The 25,144-nt window shown below is 46.2% G+C and overlaps 1 long non-coding RNA gene across 1 annotated transcript in view; it reads left to right on the top strand.

The window, feature by feature from the left end:
* LOC136610887 (uncharacterized) overlaps positions 1-25,144 on the top strand; it is a 96,693-nt gene that overhangs the window by 55,388 nt on the left and 16,161 nt on the right. The gene's annotated exons all lie outside the window — the stretch shown is intronic.

Below are 25,144 nucleotides of genomic sequence, written 5' to 3'. Positions count from 1 at the left end.
GGTTTGATCTATTCTAACCTTGATGCTGTGGGGTGTCAGGACCTTAACCACACTGCGGATTGGCTGCAGCCTGAGCTTATAAAAAGGGGTCCCTGTTTCCCACCTGATGGTATGGCGCAGCAGCTTGGGACCTATGAAGACACCGTTTTGCCAGTGTGAGTGGCAGCACACAGCTACAGGCTCGCAGCATGCAAGCAAGGACTTCACCTGTAGGCAGAAAGCACAGTTATAGAGACAAGGAGAACGATAGCCTGGACTAGTCAGAGTGCGAAGACCACAGCGGAAGCCAAAGTCACTGATATAAGGAGCATCTGCACAACTGGCTTTGGGGGTGGATATTCATGAGTACTCTTACCGTCAACACCCCCAGCCTCTTAGACAGTGTTGGACCCATAAAGGACAGTGTTCAGCAGATAGTACTGGATTCACCTGGTAGTTAGTGAATAGAGTAAGCTCATTAGAGCACACACAGGAAGCGCTTCCATAGGAACCAATGGTTTCATTGTCACCAATTTTCATACATTTCAGACCAATAGCCTTCATATAACTAATTAACCCCTTAAGAACATGAACCGTTTTTCCCCCATTTTCATTTTTCCCTCCTCACCTTCACATTTTTTTTAATTTTTATGTTTACATAAATACACATTTTTGGCGGGATACCATTTATTCTACAGGTAATTTACTGGAAACTTTTTAGAAATTTTGAAGCTGAGTAAAAAGGAAGAAAAAAAACCACAATTCTCCTATTTTCTGGGAGGTCTTGTTTCTATGGCGTACCCACTGCAACAAAAATGGTATAACTTTATTGTGTGGGTCAGCATGATTATCCTGATATTAACTTTATATGGTTTTACTTTTGCTGAACTACTTTAAAAAAATTAAATATCTTTGGAGAAAAATAAAGTTATTTTCTTCTAACCATCGTAACTTTTCACTCTTCTGTTGACTTGAATGTGTGATCATACATTATGATGCAATACCACAGTAGTAAAATATGCTGCATCTCGACAGGCAGTCTATGAAGGTGTGCCACAGGCATGGGGAGCAGAAGAGGTGAGGGGCACTATAAGTGAGTGACGTATAAGGGGGCATCATTACTGATGCAACATGAAGTAGTATTATAACAAATGTGGCCATAATAGGGGGCATTTTTATTATGTTGAGGCCACTTAAAGCAGCCCTCACTGTGTGGAGCAAAATTACTGTCTGGTGTAAAGTGGATGGGCAGATTGTGCAGAGTTGTGGAGACTCATATACCGCTTCTCATGGGAGTCAGGCTATCCGATCATCACCACTATGATAGAGCCCATAAGGCACATTAGCCTGATATTACCCCCATAAAACGTTTATTATATAACTTAAGACCACCTCATATGTTTGTATTAAAATTTGCAGACTGAATTTGCTCTAAAGATCCCTAAAAGTATTTGCATAACCCAGGTATACTGTATCCTAACGGATAACCTGTATCTCTCAGTGTGCAGACGCTAGTTGCTACTAAGATGCAGAGTTATTATAGCCCTCCAGACATGTTTGGCAGCAGCGTCCCCAGAGGATAAGGCTATAACAGAGAAAGAAAAAGTCATGCTGAGCATTTATAACTATGACAACATCGGGATGCGCTCCCATCTGTATACCAATCGCTAGTCCCCTCTCATCTTAGCATATCCCATTCAATCGCATTGAAGCTCCAATAGGTCAAATGCCAGTAACCCCCTCACTCCTTCTGGTCATGTGACCAGGGACTGAGAACAACTTGTTAACATGGTGTCACTCTCTTACAGCGGCACATACCGCCTTATACTGAAAGCTTACTTCCCACTATCTATATTGTTAGGATTTCATTGGCAATCAACGATTGAGATGATCACTGCTCACCGCCCCTTAGTGTTCCCTGCATTATTAAAATTTACACAGAAGAGATTGTAATTCTAGTACCAATCTGCAGGATTGCTTCAGGAAAGCTGAGAAGGTGAAGCCCTCATTAAGACATTGATGCGGGAAAAATCAAGAAGAAGCTTTTTACTTAAGTACCATTGTGAATTCGGCTCAAATCATAGAATTTTAAATTATTAGGAACCCCGCCATGAAACATGTTCGTATGTTGTGCCAATGGCGTATCAATATTCATTCTGATAGTCATTTGATGTTTCAAAATTCTTTTCGGCAGTTGTTGGATGGTTTTACCCACATAGAATTTAGGGTCTGGGCATTCAGCCACATAAGTAGCACCAGCTGTTCCACAATTAATGAATTCTTTGATTTGATATGCTTTATTATCCAGTGGATTACGTAGTGATGTAGTTTTTATTAAACAAGGACAACATTTACAGTCATCGCATGGAAAACTTTCCACAACGATTGGTTCATAGTCACGTTTCTGTTGTTTCACAAAGTGTCTGTGCACCAATTAGTCTCTTAACCCAATCCATTGTCTGATGTCTTCCTACATTCTGATTGAAGCTTGTACAGATCCAATGTCAAAAGTCGTTCGACAGGGTATTCTTACCGTCTATTGCCAGCCACTCCACTGTCGGAGCCTCTCTAGTGCACACACACTGGCTTTAGCCAACAGATAGCACTGTTGTACAACAGCAAAAAGAGAAAGCCTTTTAGGAAACCCTGAATCCAAAATTGGATTGGAAAGGGTTAAGTTTAGTCCATGTTGGTATATAAGTGAAGGTTTTGTAGTTAAAACGTCTGACAGATTTGGGTCCTATCTCAAGAAGGGCCAAAACTTTTTGAGGATACCTCTAACATGACCAGCATAAGCATCATATGTGCCAATATGTTTGATGGTTCTGTCTCCATATTCTGATATTAAGGGAAAGGGGCCCCTCACATTGTGTACTATTTGCTTGTTTATAAGCTTTGAACAAGGATTTAGAGGGGTATCCCCTAGTTTTAATCTTTTTAAAGAGTTTGACATTCACGTTGATAGGCTATATTGGTGGAGCAGTTCCTCATCACACGCAAGTAATGGCCAATTGGTATTCTCTTTTTAAGGGGCTGAGGGTGCCAACTGTGCCATTGCAACAAGCTATTTGTCGCTGTATGTTTTCAAAAAATATCAGTCTGAACAAAACGCGATGCATCAATTGAAATGGTGAGATATAAAAAATCAATGGATTGAGAGTTGGATTTAGCTGTAAATTTCTCACCATTCCCAAAAAATAAAATGTCATCAATAAATTGTCCTCAAAATAAAATGTAATCTGTATATAAGCTCATATCTTCAGAAAACACAATTTGTGATTCCCACCCTAAAGAAGATTGGCATAGGAAGGGGCATATGGCATGCCCATCGTGGTACCGCAAATCTGATGAAAAAAGTGTTCCTCAAAAAGAAAGAAACAGTGTGTGAATATGTAATGTAGTAACTTGATAACAAAATCATTGTGTGCTCGAAACTGAATAACCTTTGTATTTAGAAAGAACCAAATGGCTTTAAGACGTCAACTATACTGGATATTCGAATAGAAACTCCCAACATTAATTCCTGCCAATAGAATTCGATTTGATACAGTAAGGTTTCGTATTTTTGAGATGATATCCTTGATAGATTTCAAGAAGGATGGAAGAGCTGAAACAAATGGAATCAATATTTTGTCTACATATACGCCTGCATTATGGGTAATATTATTCCTTACCGAAGATATCAGCCTGCCAGCTATTGGTGCAACACTTTTGTGTAATTTTGGTAAAGCGTAAAATGTGGATTGAACATTAATTTTAATTCATCCGATGTAATGAGATTGGCAATTAGTGCATCGAGCAATACTGATTCCAATTCTTTTAAATACAGATCAGTAGGATCATGGCGTAATATTTAATAAGCTGTTTGATCATCAGGAAGTCTTTTGACCACAATTTCGTATTTCAATTTGCTAAGAATTACAATATTGTCCCCCTTATCGGCTGCCTGTCAATATATAGGTTAGATAGATGAGGAGTGAGGAAGAGTTACTGGCAATTGACCTACTGGAGCTACCATGAGATCAGATGGGATATGCTGAGATGAGAGGGGTTTGAGAATTGGTTTACAGATGTGAGCGCATCCCAATGATGTCATAATGGGAAGTTATAAATGCGCTGTCTGACTTTTTCCTTCTCTATTATAGCCTTGCCCTCTGAGTAATTCTGTATTTTGGTGGCAACTAGAGATGAGCGAGCATACTTGCTAAGGCTAACTACTCGAGCAAGTAGTGCCTTATTCGAGTACCTGCCCGCTCGTCTCTAAAGATTCGGCTGTCGGCGCGGGTGAGAGGTGAGCTGCAGCGGTGAGCAGGGGGGAGTGAGGGGAAGAGAGAGATCTCCCCTCCGTTCCTCCTCACTCTCCCTGGCAGCTGAATCTTTAGAGACGAGCGGGCAGATACTCGAATAAGGCACTACTCGCTCGAGTAGTTAGCCTTAGCGAGTATGCTCGCTCATCTCTAGTGGCAACTGAGATATAGGCTACTTTAGTCATGAAGATACCTTGATGGATCTTTAATAATATAATAGTTTTTATGTGTATAGCGCCAACTGATTTCACAGCGCTTTCAAAGCAAAGGGGGACACAGACAATACAACAGTTACACGTAGTATTCAATTTCTGGGAAACATACAGGTGGGGGACCTACACCAACTAGCTCACACACAAAAAGAAGAAGGTGATGCAGAAGGTACAGGGGAAGGAGATGTACACTGTATGCAAAGTGGAGAATGTGGGGTGCCATAGGTATACAATAGTCTGTGGGTTCAGGGGGAGGGGAGTGGGAATATTGTAGGGGGTGAGGCGTGGAAGGGGAATTAGTTCAGTAGATTTGATATGCTTGAAAGAGTTGCGTTATTAACATGCGTCTGAAGTTCCGTGCGTCGATGATTGACGATATTTTGGGGTGGTGCATTCCAGTGGACTGGTGCAGCTCTAGAGGAGTACTGGACGCGAGCATGTGAGGTTCGTATTAGAGGGGCATTTAGTCTGAGTGTGTTAGTGGAATGGAGTGTGCAGGCTGGGTAATGTATGGACAGGAGGGAGGCAATGTATGGTGGCGCAGTACGGTGGATAGCTGTGTGGGTGAGGGTGAGGAGTTTGAATTGAATTCTGCAATGGATAGGCAGCCAATGCAGGTCCGGCATAGTGCAGAGGCATCCGAGAAGTGGCTGGATAGGAAGATGAGTCTAGCTGCATTTAATATGGATTGGAGATTGGAGAGTCTGGTATGGGGAAGGCGAATAAGCAGCGAGTTGCAGTAATCGAGCCGGGAGTGGATGTGTGTGACAACTGGTGTCTTTAGTGTGTCCGAGGGGAGAAATAGCTGGATTAGTGTAGTGCAACACAGTCTGTAAATAATAGCTGGTTTTAAGTTATATAATAAAAGTTAGGTCTTATGGGAGTAATTTCAGGCTAATGTGCCTTATGGGCTGTGTTATAGTGGAAAAGATGCCTGTATCTCTAATTCTACAGAGACAAGCTGTGGCTGGGAGAAGTCATCTTGGCAGTCTGGGCTGGATGGAAATGTTGGGAAAAGAAAATGACTCCAGTCAGAGAGGATGTCAACTGTGATCACTGTATATAGTGGCATCACTGTATATCTGGTCACTGTATGAGGCCAATACTGGTCTTTGCATAATGTTTTTTTTCAGTATCAGCATGGTGGTAATATTCAGTCACTATGTGGTGGTAGTATGTGATCAAGGTCAGGCGATATTATTTGCTCCTTATATAGTGTTATTAGTAAAGATGAGCGAGCACCAAAATGCTTGGGTGCTCGTTACACGAGTCGAACTTTCAGTGATGCTCGAGAGTTCGTTTCGAGTAACGAACCCCATTGAAGTCAATGGGTGACTCGAGCATTTTTGTATATCGCCGATGCTCGCTAAGGTTTTCATTTGTGAAAATCTGCAAAACACAAGAAAGTGATGGAAACGACACAGAAACGAATAGGACAGGCGAGGAGCTACATTTTGGGCTGCATCTCAAGTTCCCAGGTCCCACTATTAAGCCACAATAGCGGCAAGAGTGAGACCCCCCCCCCACTGTCAGCGTAAAGATCGTTCTCCTCTGCCACAGCTGTAACAGCTGTGGCAGAGAAGAACGATGTTAGCCCATTGAATTCAATGGAGCCGGCAATACAGCCGACTCCATTGAAAGCAATGGGCTGCCGGCGATCGCGGGATGAATTGTCGGGAAGGGGTTAAATATATAAGCCCTTCCCTGCAATTCATCCAGAAATGTGTAAAAATAAAAAATATATATATACTCACCTGGTCCCGGCAGAACGATGTTAGCCCATTGAATTCAATGGAGCCGGCAATACAGCCGACTCCATTGAAAGCAATGGGCTGCCAGCGATCGCGGCATGAATTGTCGGGAAGGGGTTAAATATATAAGCCCTTCCCTGCAATTCATCCAGAAATGTGTAAAAATAAAAAATATATATATATACTTACCGGGTCCCGGCAGACGGAGTTCAGCGCGGCAGGCTGCAGTTCTCCTGAACTGCTCTGAACAGCTGTGAGTAGTATTCAGCAGGCGGGGATTTTAAATCCCCGCCTGCTGAAAAAGATGCCTCTGATTGGTCACAGCCTGACCAATCAGAGGCATCCCTCACTCACACCCATTCATGAATTCATGAATGGGTGAGTGAGGGCTGCCTCTGATTGGCTCAGCGCAGGGACAGCTGAGAGCTGCCCCTGAGCCAATCAGAGGCAGCCCTCACTCACCCATTCATGAATTCATGAATGGGTGTGAGTGAGGGATGCCTCTGATTGGTCAGGCTGTGACCAATCAGAGGCATCTCATTCAGCAGGCTGGGATTTTAAATCCCCGGCTGCTGAATACTACTCACAGCTGTTCAGAGCAGTTCAGGAGAACTGCAGCCTGCCGCGCTGAACTCCGTCTGCCGGGACCAGGTAAGAATGTATATATTTTTTATTCTTACACATTTCTGGATGAATTGCAGGGAAGGGCTTATATATTTAACCCCTTCCCGACAATTCATCCCGCGATCGCCGGCAGCCCATTGCTTTCAATGGAGTCGGCTGTATTGCCGGCTCCATTGAATTCAATGGGCTAACATCGTTCTTCCGGGACCAGGTGAGTATATATATTTTTTATTTTTACACATTTCTAGATGAATTGCAGGGAAGGGCTTATATATTTAAGCTCTTCCCGATAATTCATCCCGCAATCGCTGGCAGCCCATTACTTTCAATAGAGCCGGCTGTATTGCCGGCTCCATTGAATTCAATGGTCAGTGCTCGTTTAATCGAGACGAGTACCGCGTGGTGCTCGTCTCGAGTAACGAGCATCTCGAGCACCCTAATACTCGAACGAGCATCAAGCTCGGACGAGTATGCTCGCTCATCTCTAGTTATTAGTAATGTTGGTATGGTGGGTTTGTATCAGTGTGCAGGTAATGACATGATAATATTTGCACCTTGTATACACAGTATGTGATATTATTTTAGTTTTTTTTTGTAAAGATTTTGCCACTAAAAAAAAACAAGTGGCCAATAACAGCATGGGTGGGGAGGGTAATATTTTATCTGGGCTGGTGAGCTTTGTGTTGCATGGCTGCTTTTCATACCCAATCCGGCCAAGATCACAGAGCATACCTACAACAATCTCCCATAGAAGTGAATAAACATTTCCTCTATTTTTTCCAATGATCCATTTGGCTGATGTAAAACATATCTCCAAATGACATTAACAGCAGTTTAGGCAAGATGGCCGCCCCCATAATCATGTACAGATGATAGAATTAAAAAAACTGAAAGTAAAAACTGATTCTGAAAAATATTTATCAGTATCTGGCTTTAACCCCTTAGTGACAGAGCTTTTTTGCTTCTTTACATTTTCGCTTTTTTCTCCTCCCTTTTAAAAATTGTAGCTCCTTTATTTATCCATCAACGTCGCTGTAGGAGGGCTTGTTTTATGTGGGACGAGTTGTATTTTTCAATGCTGCTATTTAATGTTACATATAATGTACTGAAAAACTTAAAAAAGAAAACTCTAAGTGGAGAGAAATGGAAAAAACACATTCCACCATCTTTCGTTGCGTCCTGTTTCTGCGGCGCACAAACTGCAACACAAATGACCAAATAACTTTATTCTATGGGTCAGTACGATTATTACGATAACAAATTTTTTTTTGCTGTAGTACTTGTATTTTTTTAAGATATTTTTTTTGCAGACCATGTTTTCCTATGGAGCCTCCTTGTTTGAAAATTGCCAATTTTGTGAGATGCGATGTGATACATTTCCCTACCCATAAAATAAGCTCTAGCTGCATTTCCTGGAAAAAAAAATACTTACCCAGCAGGCTCGGTCTGGTGCCTCTCGTTGCTCCCTGGAGCTCCACCATGGTTCCTGCAGTCCTTGTTCGCCCACAGAAGATCACTTCCTTGTTGCAGGATACAAAAATCCCACCTCCTGGAAGCGATGGCTCTGATTGGTTCAACCAGCGCTACTCAGCCAATCAATGCATCGCTCGATGAACCAATGCGAGGCCTGTGGTTAGTTTATCTAGCTATGCTTTGGTTGGTTTTTCAAACTCTGCTCAGCCAATTACAATCATAAATCCCGCCTCCACAACATAATTGGTTCTTCAAACTCTGGTCAGACAATCAATGCAGAGAGTGATAAACCAGTCACAGCCATTGCATTTTCATTGAGCGATGTATTGATTGGCTGAGTAGCGCTGGATGAACCAATCAGAGCCATTGCTTCCTGGAGGTGGGATATTTGTTGTTTTTGCGTGCATAGATGGCCCTTCTTTCCTGCATATTGATATTGAATGCTTCCGTATTCTGTTATCATCTATCTCTTTGCTCAGATTAGTGTAATTTTAAGTCCTACATTTCTGTGTGAACATTTATTTAGATCAAGTGGAATGTCCCCCTCCCCTCCGCATCTGTATGTTATAACTAGGTGCCATCCAAACTAGTTTCATTCATTAGCCTGATGACGGGGGTAAGATATCCCCAAAAGCTCACTATAACATCATGCATTTTTGTTAGCCATATCAACAAGATTACTTTGTTTCTCTTGCTGGGAACAATCACACTTTACTAGAGATGAGCAAGCACCAAAATGCTCGGGTACTCGTTGCTCGAGTCGAACTTTTCATAATGCTCGAGAGCTCGTTTCGAGTAACGAATCCCATTGAAGTCAATGGACGACTTGAGCATTTTTGTCTGGGACCAATGCTTCGCATAGCTGATGACTTGTCAAACACCAGAAAACATCAGAAAGTCATGGAGACGCCACAGAAATGGATAGGGAAGGGCAGGGGCAGCATGCATGGCTGCATCTGAGGCTCCCAGGTCCCACTATTAAGCCAAAATGGGGGCAAGAGTCTGGCGTCACTCCCCTAACAATTTACTTTGGACAGACCCTAATTAGCAAGGCACACTTGCTGGCACACCTTAGCTAAGCACCACACTACCTGCAACCAAGGACAATCACTGCCTGCGGGTGGCACCACTGCCTCTTCTCCTGGGTTACATGCTGGCATTGCTGTCCAAACCACCCGCATGACCCTGCGTCCACAGCACAAACAAAAGTTTCCCTGTGCAGCGTTCAGCCACATGCTCGCTTCATAGCCACCTTGTGTGGCCCAAGGTGCCATGAGTTACATAGTAATGGGAAATCCATGTGTCCCCACACAATTCATTCTGTGTAGGTGTTAGATAGCTCACACCGCAATGGAAAGTCTTTGAGTTCCTTGGGTTTGCCTATGCTGTCAGTGCACAAAGATGGTATTACGCAATAAGAAATCAGAACGCCCAAGCATGGCAGAGTTTCACCCCGCCAAGGACCTCTGCCAACATTTCTTCCCTAGTCAGTCATTGTATTTGTGCCAGACAGGTAAAACAACGCAATGGGAAGTCTTTGTGCACGCACAGCATAGGTGAGCCCAAGGAACTCAAGCATGGTACTACATATGAGGAAATCAGAATGCCCAAACATGGCAGAGTTTCACCCCACCAAGGACCTCGGTCCACATTTCTGCCCTAGTCAGTCGGTGTGTTTGTGCCAGACAAGTAAAACAATGCAATGGGAAATCTTTGTGCACTCACTGCATAGGCGAGCCCAAGGAACTCAAGCATGATATTACACATGAGGAAATCAGAGTGCCCAAACACGGCAGAGTTTCACCTTGCTAAGGGCCTCGGCCTACTTTTCTGCCCTAGTCAGTCAGTGTGTTTGTGTCAGACAGGTAAAACACCAGTATGGAAAGTCTTTGTGCACCCACAGCATAGGTGAGTCACGGGAACCCAAGGAAAGTATTAAACATGAAGCAATTACAGTGCCCAAACATGGCAGACTTTCACTCCGCTGAGGACCTCTGCGTCTGCACACACCCTCAGTAATGGTGGGCATAAAGCGGACTCGAATGCTAGTGCAGCTGTGAACATCTCATTAATACAGTAACGCTACTTTTGTTTGGCCCAAACCAGTGTCTCAGATGACTGTGGTAACACAAGAGAAAATACATGTTGCCCAGTGCAGATCCCATGACCCCAAGCAGGAGGAGGAGGTGGCATTACAAGGCCAAGAAACCATGACCGAGGTAGGACCCGCAATAGTCTGTGTGGGAAGTATGTAAGCGACCCAGGGTCAGGCTCGGTCCCAGCAAACACCTTGTGTGACCCAAGGTGCCCTGAGTTACATAGCAATGGGAAATCCATGTGTCCACACACAATTCATTCTGTGTAGGTATCAGATAGCTGAACACCGCAAGGGGATGTCTTTGCGTTCCTTGGGCTCGCCTATGCTGTCAGTGCACAACGATAGTATTACACTGGAAGAAATCAGAGTGCCCAAACATGGGTGAGTTTCACCCCGCCAAGGACCTTGGCCTCGGCCCACATTTCTGCCTTAGTCAGTCAGTGTATTTGTGCCAGATAGGTAAAACACTGCAATGGGAAGTGTTTGTGCACCCACGGTATAAGGCAGACCCAAGTAACACTTCTGTTGCAAAAGTATAGGCAGACCCCTGTAACATTTCTGTAGTGAAAGTATAGGCAGACCCCAGTAACATTCCTGTAGCACAGGTATAGGCAGACTTCAGTAACATTTCTGTTGCAGATGTATAGGCAGACCCCAGTAACACTTCTGTAGTAAAAGTATAGGCGGACCCCAGTAACATTTCTGTAGCAGAGGTATAGGCAGACCCCTGTAACATTCCTGTAGCAAAGGTATAGGCAGACCCCAGTAACATTTCTGTAGCAAAGGTATAGGCAGACCCCAGTAACATTTCTGTAGTAAAAGTAAAGGGAGACCCCTGTAACATTTCTGTAGCAGAAGTATAGGCAGACGCCTGTAACATTCCTGTAGCAAAGGTATAGGCAGACCCCAGTAACATTTCTGTAGTAAAAGTATAGGCGGACCCTACTAACATTTCTGTAGCAAAGGTATAGGCAGATCCCTGTAAAATTTCTGTAGCAAAGGTATAGGCGAACCCCTGTAAAATTCCTGTAGCAAAGGTATAGGCAGACCCCAGTAACATTTCTGTAGCAGAAGAATAAGCAGACCCCTGTAACATTCATGTAGCAAAAGTATAGGCATACCCCAGTAACATTTCTGTAGCAAAAGTATAGTCAGACCCCTGTAACATTTCTGTAGTAGACGTATAGGCGGACCCTAGTAACATTTCTGTAACAAAGGTATAGGTGGACCCCAGTAACATTCCTTTAGCAGAAGTGTTGGCGAACCCCTGAAACATTGGTGTACCATGAGTGTAGGGGAAGGCCGGAAAATTAGTTAGATAACAGTACAGGCGAGAGACAGAAACATTTGTGTACCAAGAGTACAAGTGCACCCCTGAAAAATTGCTCAACCGAGAGGGCAGGTGAAACACATAAACATTTTTTAAAGATACAGCTCGCTGTTACTTAAAGGGGTTGTCCCGCGGCAGCAAGTGGGTCTATACACTTCGGTATGGCCATATTAATGCACTTTGTAATGTACATTGTGCATTAATTATGAGCCATACAGAAGTTATAAGAAGTTTTTCACTTACCTGCTCCGTTGCTAGCGTCCTCGTTTCCATGGAGCCCGTCTAATTTTCAGCGTCTAATGGCCAAATTAGACGCGCTTGCGCAGTCCAGGTCTTCTTCTTTTCTCAATGGGGCCGCTCGTGCAGGATGCCGGCTCCGCGTAGCTCCGCCCCGTCGCGTGCCGATTCCAGCCAATCAGGAGGCTGGAATCGGCAATGGACCGCACAGAAGAGCTGCGGTCCACGGAGGGAGCAGACCCCGGCGGCCATCTTCAGCAGGTAAGTATGAAGACACCGGACCGCCGGGATTCAGGTAAGCGCTGAGCGGTTTGTTTTTTTAACCCCTGCATCGGGGTTGTCTCGCGCCGAACGGGGGGGGGGGGGGGGGTTGAAAAAAAAAAAAAACGTTTCGGCGCGGGACAACCCCTTTAATTTGTAACAGAGCCTGGGGGCAGCCCTGTGAAAAAAAATGGTTTCTGTTAAAGTATCAATACTTTTGAAACTTTGAAAAATTGTAAATAAATTATAAGCAGAGCTTTTTGGGCCGCAGAAAAATTGGCAGTTCAACGTGATGACATACTATTTTAGTAGGAGGAGTAATAATATCCGAGAGTGATAGAGAATGCTTCTAGTGATAGAGAATGCTTTTTTCTCCGGTTGCAGCGTAAAGAATCATTAGGTTCTGCTGCTCTCCGATGGTGGAGAAGAGAAGTCTGGGGAAATCCAGCCTTTGTTTATCTTTATGAGTGTAAGCATGTCGGCACTGGCAGTTGACAGGCGAGTACGCTCATCCGTGATGATTCCCCCAGCTGCACTAAACACCCTCTCTGACAAGACGCTAGCAGCAGGGCAGGCCAGCACCTCCAGGCCATACAGGGCAGGTTTGTGCCACGTGTCCAGCTTTGACACCCAATAGTTGTATGGAGCAGAGGCATCATGGAGGACGGTGGTACGATTGGCTACGTACTCCCTCACCATCTTTTTACAGTGCTCCCTCCGACTCAGCCTTGACTGGAGAGTGGTAACACAGTCTTGCTGGGGAGCCACAAAACTGGCAAAGGCCTTGTGGAGTGTTTCCCTGCCTGCGCTGGACATGCTGCCTGATCCCCGCGCCTCCCCTGCTACTTGGCCCTCGGATCTGTGCCTTCTGCCACTAGTGCTGTCAGATGGGAACTTTAGCATCACTTTTTCCACCAGGGCCCTGTGGTATTGCATCACTCTCGTGCCCCTTTCCTCTTCGGGAATGAGAGTGGAAAGGTTCTCTTTATACCGTGGGTCGAGAAGGGTGTACACCCAGTAATCCGTGTTGGTCAGAATGCATCTAACGCGAGGGTCACGAGAAAGGCAGACTAACATGAAGTCAGCCGTGTGTGCCAGGGTACCAGTACGCAACACATCGCTGTCCTCACTAGGAAGATGACTTTCAGGATCCTCCTCCTCTTCAGCACATACACGCTGAACAGATGAGAGGCAAGCAGTATGGGTACCCTCTGCAGTGTGCCCAGCTGTCTCTTCCCCCTCCTCCCCCTGCTCCTCCCCCTCCTCCTCCTCCTCCTCCTCCAAAACGCGCTGAGATATAGACATGAGGGTGGTCTGGCTATCAAGCGACATACTGTCATCCCCCATCTCCTGTTCCAACTGCAAAGCGTTGGCCTTCATGCTTAGCAGCGAACTTCTCAGCAGACAAAGCAGCGGGATGGTAATGCTAATGATTGCCGCATCGCCGCTCACCATCTGGGTAGACTCCTCAAAGTTTCCGAGGACCTGGCAGATGTCTGCCATCCATGCCCACTCCTCAGTAAAGAATTGTGGAGGCTGACTACCACTCCACTGCCCATGTTGCAGCTGGTATTCCACTATTGCTCTACACTGCTCTTACAGCCTGGCCAACATGTGCAGCGTAGAATTCCAGCGTGTGGGCACGTCGCACAGCAGTCGGTGCTCTGGCAGCTGAAACCGATGTTGCAGGGTCCTCAGGGTGGCAGCGTCCGTGGTAGACTTGCGGAAATGTGCGCAGATGCGGCGCATCTTGCCGAGCAGGTCAGACAAGTTGGGGTAGTTTTTCAGAAACCGCTGAACCACCAGATTGAAGACGTGGGCCAGGCAGGGCACATGTGTGAGGCTGCCGAGCTGCAGAGCCACCACCAGGTTATGGCCGTTGTCACACACGACCATGCCCGGTCGGAGGCTCAGTGTCGAAAGCCAGAGGTCGGTCTGCTCTGTCAGACCCTGCAACAGCTTGGGGGTCGTGTTTCCACCTAAGCTAAGGAGTTTCAGCACGGCCTGCTGATGCTTGCCCACCATTGTGCCACTGTGCTGCGCCACACCGACTGCTGGCAATGTGCTCACACTTCTTAATAGAGAGGTAGAGGTGGCGGAGTAGGAGGGGGAGGGTTTGGAGGAGGTTGCATAAAACGCCGCAGATACCAGCACCGAGGTAGGACCCGCTATTCTGGGTGTGAGTAGGACATGAGCGGTCCCACGCTCTGACTCGGTCCCAGCCTCCACCAAATTCACCCAATGTACCGTCAGGGAGATATAGTGGCCCTGCCCGCCAGTACTTGTCCACGTGTCCAGGGTTAAGTGGCCCTCCCCAGTAACCGCATTGGTGAGGGCACGATTTATGTTGCGGGAGATGTGCTGGTGTAGGACTGGGACGGCACAACGGGAAAAATAGTGGCGACTGGGGACCGAGTAGCGCGGGACCGCCGCCATCATGTTTTTGAAAGCCTCCGTTTTTACAAACCTGTACGGCAGCATCTCCAGGCTGATTAATTGGGCATTATGGACATTTAAAGCTTGTGCATGGCAGCGTATTTGTGCTTTCGCTCCAATGCTTGTGTTAGCGACAGCTGAACACTGCGCTGAGAGACATTGCTGGATGGAGTGGAGGACAGTGAAGGTGAGGGTGTGGGTGCAGGCTGGGAGGTGCTCGTGCTTGTGTCCTGGGGGGGGGGGGAAATTGGATCTGTGTGGCAGGTTGGGGCACAGGGGAAGAGGCAGTGGTGTGACCCGGAGGTGGTGAATGGCCTTCGTGCCACCATGTGGGGTGCTTGGCCACCATATGCCTGCACATGTGGGTGGTGGTGAGGCTGGTAGTGGTGGCTCCCCAGCTGATCTTGGTGCGACTTAGGTTGCACACCACTGTTCGTCAGTCTTCCGTGCTCTCATTGAAAAACATCCACACCTTTGAACACCTAGCCCTCTGCACGGAGGCTTTCCGCGACATGGTGCTTTGGGAAACAGTTGGGAGATTCTTCGCTCTTGCCCTGCCTCTGCCCCTGGCCACCCCACTGCCTCTTCTAACCTGTCCTGCTGCTACACTTGCCTCCTACTCTGAAGCTCTGTCCTCAGTAGGCTTAGCAAACCAGGTGGGGTCAGTCACCTCATCGTCTAGCTGGTCTTCCTCCGAATCCTCTGTGTGCTCCTCCCTCAGACTTACTGCCCTTACTACTAACTCACTGGCAGACAACTGTGTCTCCTCATCATCCTCATGCACAAAAAGCCCTTGAGACAGTTGCCGGAAGTCCCCAGCTTCATCACCTGGACTCTGGGAATTTTCCAAAGGTTGGGCATCGGTCACGACAAACTCCTCAGGTGAGAGAGGAACCATTTTTTCCCACCCATGGCAGGGACCCGAGAACAGTTCCTGGGAGTCTGCCTGCTCAGAATATGTCATTTTCATGGAGTGAGGAGGCTGGGAGGAAGGAGGAGCAGCAGCCAAAGGATTTAGAGTTGCAGTCAATAGGCCGGGAGTAGTGGTCTGCGTAGAAGACTGGGTGGTCAATACATTGCTGGACGCATTTTCTGCCATCCACGACAGGACCTGCTCACACTGCTCTGTTTGTAATAAAGGTCTACCACGTGGACCCATAAATTGTGTTATGAAGCTGGGGACCCCAGAAACTTGCCTCTCTCCTAATCCCGCAGCAGCCGGCTGTGATTCACCACGCCCAGAAACTCTGCCTGTGCCCACACCCTCACTGGGACGTCCGTGTCCGCGTCTACATCCACGTCCTTAACTCTTACCTCTACTCCTCATCATGGCGGATTAAGAATAGAGCAGGGCCCAAATAAATTACCCCACTGTACAGCACTGACAACGTTGGCTTAATTCACTCCACACAGAGACTTGTAGATGGCGGAGGCTCTATGCTGTAACTTGAAAAAAGGAACCCGCTGTCTTGTGCTGATACCTAGGGGTAATTTACCGCTCGCAGAGACTTGTAGATAATAGAGGCTGTGTGGAGTGGGAGAAGACTGTAAAGCCAGTGGATAGTGCTGGTAACTGTAGCTACCTCAACCCCCCCAAGGAAAAGGTATTGTGAGACGCTCTGCACAGCGGCAGAGCTGAAATACTTTGCAGTGGCCCAGGAAATATTACAGTACTATTTAGCGGTGAGACCTCTGTCTAATGCACTGCAGACACAGAACGGTATAAATGAAGTCGTTCGCAGTAGGCTAAGACATATTTGAGTGCAGTTTGTCGCTGAGAGCTGGTTGTACGGCACTGCAGGCTGAGAACGCTATTAGGCCTTAGTCACACGGGCGTTTTTTCGCGCAATTTGCGCATCCCATGCAATTTGCGCATCCCTTTAATTAGAAACGGGCCGGAGCTGTCCAGCGCATTGCATTTAATGGAGCCGGCAATACAGCAATGCGCTGCGGGCGAGCGCGGGATGAATTGTCGGGAAGGGGTTAAATATATAAGCCCTTCCCTGCAATTCATCCAGAAATGTGTTAAAATAAAAAAAAATTGTATACTCACCTTTCCGCTGCAGCTGGAGTTCTGCCGCTGTCAGTTCTCCTGAACTGCTTCTCGGCACTATTCAGCCGGCGGGGCTTTAAAATCCCCGCCTGCTGAATAAGCTGCCTCTGATTGGTCACAGCCTGACCAATCAGAGGCAGGTCTCACTCACACACCCATTCATGAATTCATGAATGGATGAGTGACTGCTGCCTCTCATTGGCTCAGCGGGACCAATCAGGGGCAGCTCCCGCTAAGCCAATGAGAGGCAGCAGTCACTCACCCATTCATGAATTCATGAATGGGTGTGTGAGGGAGACCTGCCTCTGATTGGTCAGGCTGTGACCAATCAGAGGCAGCTTATTCAGCAGGCGGGGATTTTAAAGCCCCGCCGGCTGAATAGTGCCGAGAAGCAGTTCAGGAGAACTGACAGCGGCCGCGGCAGAACTCTGGCTGCAGCGGAAAGGTGAGTATACAATTTTTTTTACATTTTAACACATTTCTGGATGAATTGCAGGGAAGGGCTTATATATTTAAGCCCTTCCCGACAATTCACCCCGCGCACGCCGGCAGCCCATTGCTTTCAATAGAGCGGCTGTATTGCCGGCTCCATTGAATTCAATGGGCAAACATCGTTCTTCTCTGCTACAGCTGTTACAGCTGTGGCAGAGGAGAATGATTTGTCTTCTATATGTTCTCAATGGGGTCGGCGCTGCTGCCGCCGGCCCCATTGAGCGCATATCGAGAAGAGAACAGGAATCGCAGATCGCAGGTAGGTTCGATATGCGATTTCTGTTCTATAATTTATCGGACGTGCGCATAAAAAGCGCTCATGTGTCCGATACCATTGCAAAGCAATGGTTTTAAAAAATCGCCGGACGCATGCGCAAATCGCGCGACAAAACGCCCGTCTGACTAAGGCCTAACTGATAGGCTAGGAACAGCCCTAGATGCATAATACAAAAATTGATGCACTACAACTCCCAGCCAGCCACAAGTATAATGCACACGGTCAGATGTAGCCCTAAGAAGCAGCGTTGGAGTTCTTGCACAGAGGATCAGGACTGTATAGTGTATAACTTTCCCTATAGAAGTGGCTGTGCCCCAACACTCTGTGTCTAATGCACTGCAGACAGAGAACGGTATAAATGAAGTCGTTCGCAGTAGGCTAGGAGATGTTAGAGAGCAGTTTCACGGTGAGAGCTGGTTGTACGTCACTGCAGCCTGAGAACGCTATTACTGAAAGGCTGGGAACAGGCCTACATGCGTAATACAAAAATGGAAGCATTATAACTCCCAGCAAGCCACAACTATAATGCACACGGTCAGATGTAGCCCTAAAAAGGAGCGTTGGGGTTGTTGAAGACAGCACCTCTGCTAACACTTTCCCTATATCAGCAGCAGCACATTCCCTATACTCTGTATTACAGACTGCAGACTGAGAATGCTATAGCTGTAATGGCCTGCACAGCCCGAGATGAAAAAACAAAATTGGTGGACTACTGCTCCCAGCAGTCACAACAGTACTGCACACGGTCAGATGTAGCCCTAAGAAGGACCGTTGGGGTTCTTGGAGACAGGATCATACTCTAACACTTTCCCTATATCAGCAGCAGCACTTTCCCTAACCACTGCCAGTTTGTGTCTGAGGCGGGACCGCTTTAAATACTCGGCGGTCACTTGATCTTGCCAGCCACTCACTGCAGGGGGGTGGCATAGGACTGGCACGTCACAGCAGGAAGTTGTAATGCCTTCCCTGCATGTCTATTGGCCAGAAAATGGCGCTAAACATGCGGGGAAGAAAATGGAATTGACTCGAGTACCGCGTGGTGTTCGACTCGAGTAACGAGCATCTCGAATACCCTAATGCTCAAACGAGTGTGCTCGCTCATCTCTACACTTTACTCTACTGGCGACACTGGACCAAACCTTTGTTTTCATATAAACCCCTTAGTGACACGGCGTATTTTGGCCATAACAACGTAACAATGTTTGGGGAATTTTAATCTCCACTTTTCAAAAGCCACACCTTTTTTATTTTCCCGTAAACATGACCATATAAGGGATTGTTTTTGCACGACAAACTATAGTTTTTATTGCCACTATTTTAGTGCACAATGTATTGTTAAACGTTTCTTATTTTTTTTGGAGGGCAGAAAGAAAAACCCCAATAATTCTGCCATTCTTTTTTTTTTTTTTTTACAATGATAATCATGCAGCACAATTGATATGATAATTTTTTTTTCCGCGGGCTGTTACGATTATAATGTTACCTAAGTTTTTTTTTTTAAAATATGCTTTTCCACTTTTGCACAATAAAACCCTTTCTTTAATTATTGATTTGTACATTGTACATTCAAAGTCCCATAACTTTCTTATTTTTCCATGGCAGGAGCTTGTTTTTTTATGTGACGAGCTGTAGTTTTTATTTTTTACTATATTGCGATATATGAAGGCTTTTGAATCACTTTTACCTCTGTTGTTTTAATAGTTTTTGCCGTGCCAGATAAATAGATTTATTGTACAGGTCATTACAAATATGATGATACCAAATATGCGTTTGTGTGTTTGTTTTTTTATAAAAACAGGGTAAAGTGCAGAAAAAAGTTTTTTTGTTTGTTTTTTCACACTAGGTTTTTTTATGTCCCTGCAGGGGACATGAACCATAAAAACTATGATTACTATGATAATACATTGCAGTACTTCTGTACCGCAATGCCTTTTCCCTCATAATAGCATTCATAGGCCATGGCAGGCCGGAACATCAATGCCTAGTGTCCTGTTGCAACGACAACCCATCAGTTCTCTACGATTACTTTGCACAGTGCTGATGACATCACAGAGTAAGGGTGCATTCCCACGAACATATATCGGCTCGGTTTTCACGCTGAGCCGATATACGTTGTCCTCGTGTGCAGGGGGGGGGAGGATGGAAGAGCCAGGAGCAGGAACTGAGCTCCTGCCCCCTCTCTGCTTCCTCTCCACCCCTCTGCACTATTTGCAATGAAAGGAGGTGGGGCAGGGGCGGGGCTAAGTTCTGAGAATTAGCCCCGCCCCCACCCTGCCTCTCCCCATTGCAAATAGATGAGGTATTCCCTCATCTATTTACTGGTGTGAACAGCAATGAATTTAGTTGAAATGTTGTAATTCCCTTGTCTTTGTTGGTGTGAGCAGTGATGTGTTCTCTGTCTGTTGTAGGTGACCAGACATGAGGTGTGAACTGTCCTGTTCAGCGTGTTTATTGTATTTCATTTACAGCGAACCAGGTCCTTAGGTTTCAGTGTGGGGCCGTCCCTATTTGGGTGATCACCCCGCTTGTAGGCAGGACTCCCTTTGTGTTTTAGTTATCATGTTAGAGTAGGCACTTGCAAGACAATGAGGACCCTTGTCATGGGCTCGTGAGCTTAAGTATCTTGACCAAAATACAAACCAATACCCCGTACATACTAACTTACCAGTTATTCCATCTGTTGATGTATGTTGGTGTTCTTGGTAAGTGTTTTGACATTTATCAGTCATTGTTGGGTGTCTGCTCGCACATGTGTTGATCTATCATAGCATTTCAGAACAGATTGTTGTTGGTATCTGTTGTTTATGTTGTTCTGTATGCACGTTCTCTCTCCCTGTGTGAACACAACCTTACATTTATCCTGGGCTTGGTGCAGACATAGTGCGTCTTGCACTCAGAGTGAACGTAACTATGTGTCCTAGCTCATGTTACATGCACGGACATGACACTAAACGTTTGTAAAAATGTTAAGGTATTATTACCTGTGATTGGGTAACTACACCTTTCTTTGTTCTACTTTGCACTATTATTAAAGCTAACACTGAATTGGCTCTTCAGAAGAGGACAGCAGTGACTTCAGACAATTGTGTCTTGTTCTTTCTCTGATGATCATCGGTAATTGATTTGGACGCAAGAGAACTCAGATCACAGTAGCCTTATTGCCAATCCTAAATTTAAAGGAGTTCTCCAACACTACAGTATCCAGATGTTGGATTGTTTTGGCGGTGTGCTATTTAGGAAATGGTCTTATTTATGTTTTCACAGTTCTTGATTTTGAATGGGAACTACGAGCCAGGAAACCACCAGTGTGATGATTACACACCACTGCATGTTGTTGGCTGTTGCTTTGTGGTTTTTCATGAAATCATTTCTTGGAAGCATTCTTAAAAAAAATAAGTAAGAAAAGAAATGTGGTTGACAGTCATTATTCTGTCATTTACATGGTTAGAGCCTTGGTGTTGTAGCTTCCGGCTGCGTCACTGTGTTTATTGTGGCTGAAGGGCCATGAACACGCTCAGTCCACAGCGCCTTGTAAAGGTCTTCTCCCTCCTTAGAGTTTTTCCTATCTTGTGGCATTAAAACTTTAATTAAAGTGGATTTTAATTCAGATTTTCTGTAATGGACCCGACAGCACAGTCCAAAGTGCTACAGGGGAATGAAGAAAAGACTTGCTTAAGAATTAAATAATGACTAGAAAATTGTGAATACTTATGTATTAACTCCTTCATGTTTATCCACCTCATTTTTTATGGAACCCGCCTATCCAACATCTGGATACTGTAGTGTTGGAGAACTGTTCCAATTAACTTCAGAAGATCATCATAATTAGGTGAATAAGGTCCCTCTGACAAGTTTTCCATGGATCAGTTTTAGTGTGAATTCACATTAGATGGGAAAATCCAGTGATCTGAGAGACTTCCATCGAGGCCGGGTCATCGGTGCTAGACTAGCCGGGGGCTCGCTGCCAACAGCGAGGGGTTTCTCATGTAACAGTCTGGAAAGTATACTGAGAATGGCACAATCAAAGAAGAATATCCAGTGAAAGAGAATTATGTGGTTACAAACAACTCATCACCAAAAGGGGTCAGAGGAGGATGTCAGGAATCATTCTGATGCAGATTATCGCCAAATAAAACACTGGAGCTCCAACTATCATGTCCGATCATACAGCTCGTTGTTCCTTTAGTAAAGACAGGCTATAACAGCATACAACCAGTTCCAGTGCCATTATGTGTGCAGAGCATAAAAGAACGCAAAACTAGTATCACTGAGCAGCAGAAAAACATCTCCTGGTCGGATGGATCCAGATTTCTGTTGCACCGTGCTGATGGGAGATCAGAATTTGGCGCTAGCAGCATGAATCGATGACCCCTTCTTATTACCTGGTCAGAACATGTCAGCACCTCCATATAATTTGCAGCAACTACAAGAAGCTTCCTGTCCGCAGGGGCCGATATTCCTGCAGAACAATTTCTTCAACTAGTGGAATCTACACTACAACAAATTACTGCGTTTCCGAAGGTCAAAGGAGGTCCAACATGCTACTAGATGGGGGTCTCTAATAAAGAGGCCATTCAGTGCAACATTCCCTTGGCCCTGATGTGCACCACTGAGTTAGTTGCATTTTGGTTATTATTATGAACCTTGTCAGTCCTTGAGGATGTCACACAAGGTGCTTAAATCTGAAGACGCCTCCCTATGTACACAGCAGTGTTTTCAACTCCCCTTTTACTTCTCACTATAAGCAGGAGAACGGCCACAATCACCCCAGAGCGTAGGATTGTCCAACTAAACCGCAGGACTGTGCTTAGTCATGTTGCTCAGAGATACTTCCCCATTCTTGTTTGACGGAAAAGGAACATGATTTTATCTAGAATACGCTCGCAACGTGTGATCTGTTGCAGTTCTGCTCTAGTATCTACCAGTCGGCTTCCAGCCACTAGAGTCCTCATGGGCATACAGTTCCTTTTCAGACTGGCCAGCAGACTTTTTAACTCGTCTACCAGAGGAGTCTTCTGTGAGATGTAACGAGGAGACCAGCTCAAGGGCAGAGCAAATGACAGGATTTCTAGCCATTGATTGTTTACTTATTGGAATTCTGGTATATTAAATGGAGTTTACTGAGATTAAAAAGTAGAAGATATGGGCAGGTGTGATACCCGGAAACATGCATCCCGCACGCTGAAGATGTGCTCACCAAGCATCAAGGGGAAAATACTTTATACCTGGGCTACAATGTGCTTTTAGAATGATTTAAGGCTGTTTTTACTAGTGCATATTGTATTTTAGGTGTTGGCTGAGTTTCCAGAGTACCACAGCAATTAGGGGGCTAACAGCTTTATAGACAGTAACAGGGACACCAGCTCAGTGCTAGACAGGTGGGAGGAGTTAAAGTTGCAGAAAGTAGTACAGGTATGGTACAGGAAGCAGTATTTGTGTAGTACGGGAAATAATATTACAACTACCAAAATGTACAGTACGTAGTGGGTGACAGCATACACAAGGGTGCCATGCTTTTTCGGCTTCTGTGCTGTGTAGAGATGAGCGAACGTACTCGTCCGAGCTTGATACTCGTTCGAGTATTAGCGTGTTCGAGATGCTCGTTACTCGTAACGAGCACCACGCGATGTTCGGGTTACTTTCACTTTCATCTCTGAGACGTTAGCGCGCTTTTCTGGCCAATAGAAAGACAGGGAAGGCATTACAACTTCCCCCTGCGACATTCAAGCCCTATACCACCCCCTGCAGTGAGTGGCTGGCGAGATCAGGTGTCACCCGAGTATAAAAATCGGCCCCTCCCGCGGCTCGCCACAGATGCATTCTGACATAGCTCAGGGACAGTGCTGCTGGTGCCGGAGCTGCTATAGGGAGAGCGTTAGCAGTGATTTTAGGCTTCAAGAACCCCAACGGTCCTTCTTAGGGCCACATCTGACCGTGTGCAGTACTGTGGAGGCTGCTTTTTGCAGTGTTGCACATTTTTGTTTTTTTGTATATCGGCCGTGCAGAGCATTGCACCCTGCAGTAATTATACATAGTCCAGGGCCAGTAGTGGTGAGGCAGGGACAGAAGACATATTTATTGAATATAGGCAGTGGGCCTTTCCAAAAACATTTGGGAAAAAAAATCTATTTGGGCTGCCTGTGACTGTCCTCAGTGTACTGGGTCTGTGCTGGGGGTAGTTGTCCTCCTAATTCATACGCAGCCAGCTAAGTGTTACAGCAGGCTTGCGCAAAATTATTTCCTGGCTCTGTGTTGGCTGTTAAATCACCGCTGTATTCCAGTCCACAGTGCAACAGTCTGCAGTTATTTTACATACTCCAGGGCCAGTAGTGGTGAGGCAGGGACAGAAGACATATATTTATTGAATATAGGCAGTGGGCCTTTCCAAAAACATTTGGGAAAAAAAATCTGTTTGGGCTGCCTGTGACCGTCCTCAGTGTACTTGGTCTGTGCTGGGTGTAGTTGTCCTCCTAATTCATATGCAGCCAGCTAAGTGTTACAGCAGGCTTGCACAAAATTCTTTCCTGGCTCTGTGTTGGCTGTTACATCACCGCTGTATTCCTGTCCACAGTGCAACAGTCTGCAGTTATTTTACATACTCCAGGGCCAGTAGTGGTGACGCAGAGAGAGAAGACATATACAGTGTATATAGGCAGTGGGCCTTTCCAAAAATATTTGGGAAAAAAAATCTATTTGGGCTGCCTGTGACCGTCCTCAGTGTACTGGGTCTGTGCTGGGTGTAGTTGTCCTCCTAATTCATACGCAGCCAGCTAAGTGTTACAGCAGGCTTGCGCAAAATTATTTCCTGGCTCTGCTGTGCGTTCCGTAAGCGAAGTCAGCCTCCAACCACAGGCCAATAAGTGGCACATTTAATTACAGCATTCTGTTTCTGCACTACTGGTAATACAGCATGCTGAGGGGTAGGGGTAGGCCTAGAGGATGTGGACGCGGGCGAGGACGCGGAGGCCCAAGTCAGGGTGTGGGCACAGGCCGAGCCAGTGCGGTGGCCAGGGGTAGAGGCAGGGCCAGACCGAATAATCCACCAACTGTTTCCCAAAGCGCCCCCTCGCGCCATGCCACCCTGCAGAGGTCAAGGTGCTCTACGGTGTGGCAGTTTTTCACAGAGACGCCTGACGACCGACGAACAGTGGTGTGCAACCTTTGTCGCGCCAAGATCAGCTGGGGAGCCACCACCACCAGCATGCGCAGGCATATGATGGCCAAGCACCCCACAAGGTGGGACGAAGGCCGTTCACTGCCTCCGGTTTGCACCACTGCCTCTCCCCCTGTGCCCCAACCTGCCACTGAGATCCAACCCCCCTCTGAGGACACAGGCACTACCGTCTCCTAGCCTGCACCCACACCCTCACCTCCGCTGTCCTCGGCCCCATCCAGCAATGGCTCTCAGCGCAGCGTCCAGACGTCGCTAGAGCCGCTGTTTGAGCGCAAGCGCAAGTACGCCGCCACGCACCCGCACGCTCAAGCGTTAAACGTGCACATTGCCAAATTGATCAGCCTGGAGATGCTGCCGTATAGGCTTGTGGAAACGGAGGCTTTCAAAAGCATGATGGCGGTGGCGGCCCTGCGCTACTCGGTTCCCAGTTGCCACTACTT

Source organism: Eleutherodactylus coqui, chromosome 2, assembly GCF_035609145.1.
Source record: "Eleutherodactylus coqui strain aEleCoq1 chromosome 2, aEleCoq1.hap1, whole genome shotgun sequence".
NCBI lineage: Eukaryota > Metazoa > Chordata > Amphibia > Anura > Eleutherodactylidae > Eleutherodactylus > Eleutherodactylus coqui.
Note: the sequence above shows the minus strand (reverse complement) of the source record. Positions and strands in the feature narration are given on the sequence as shown.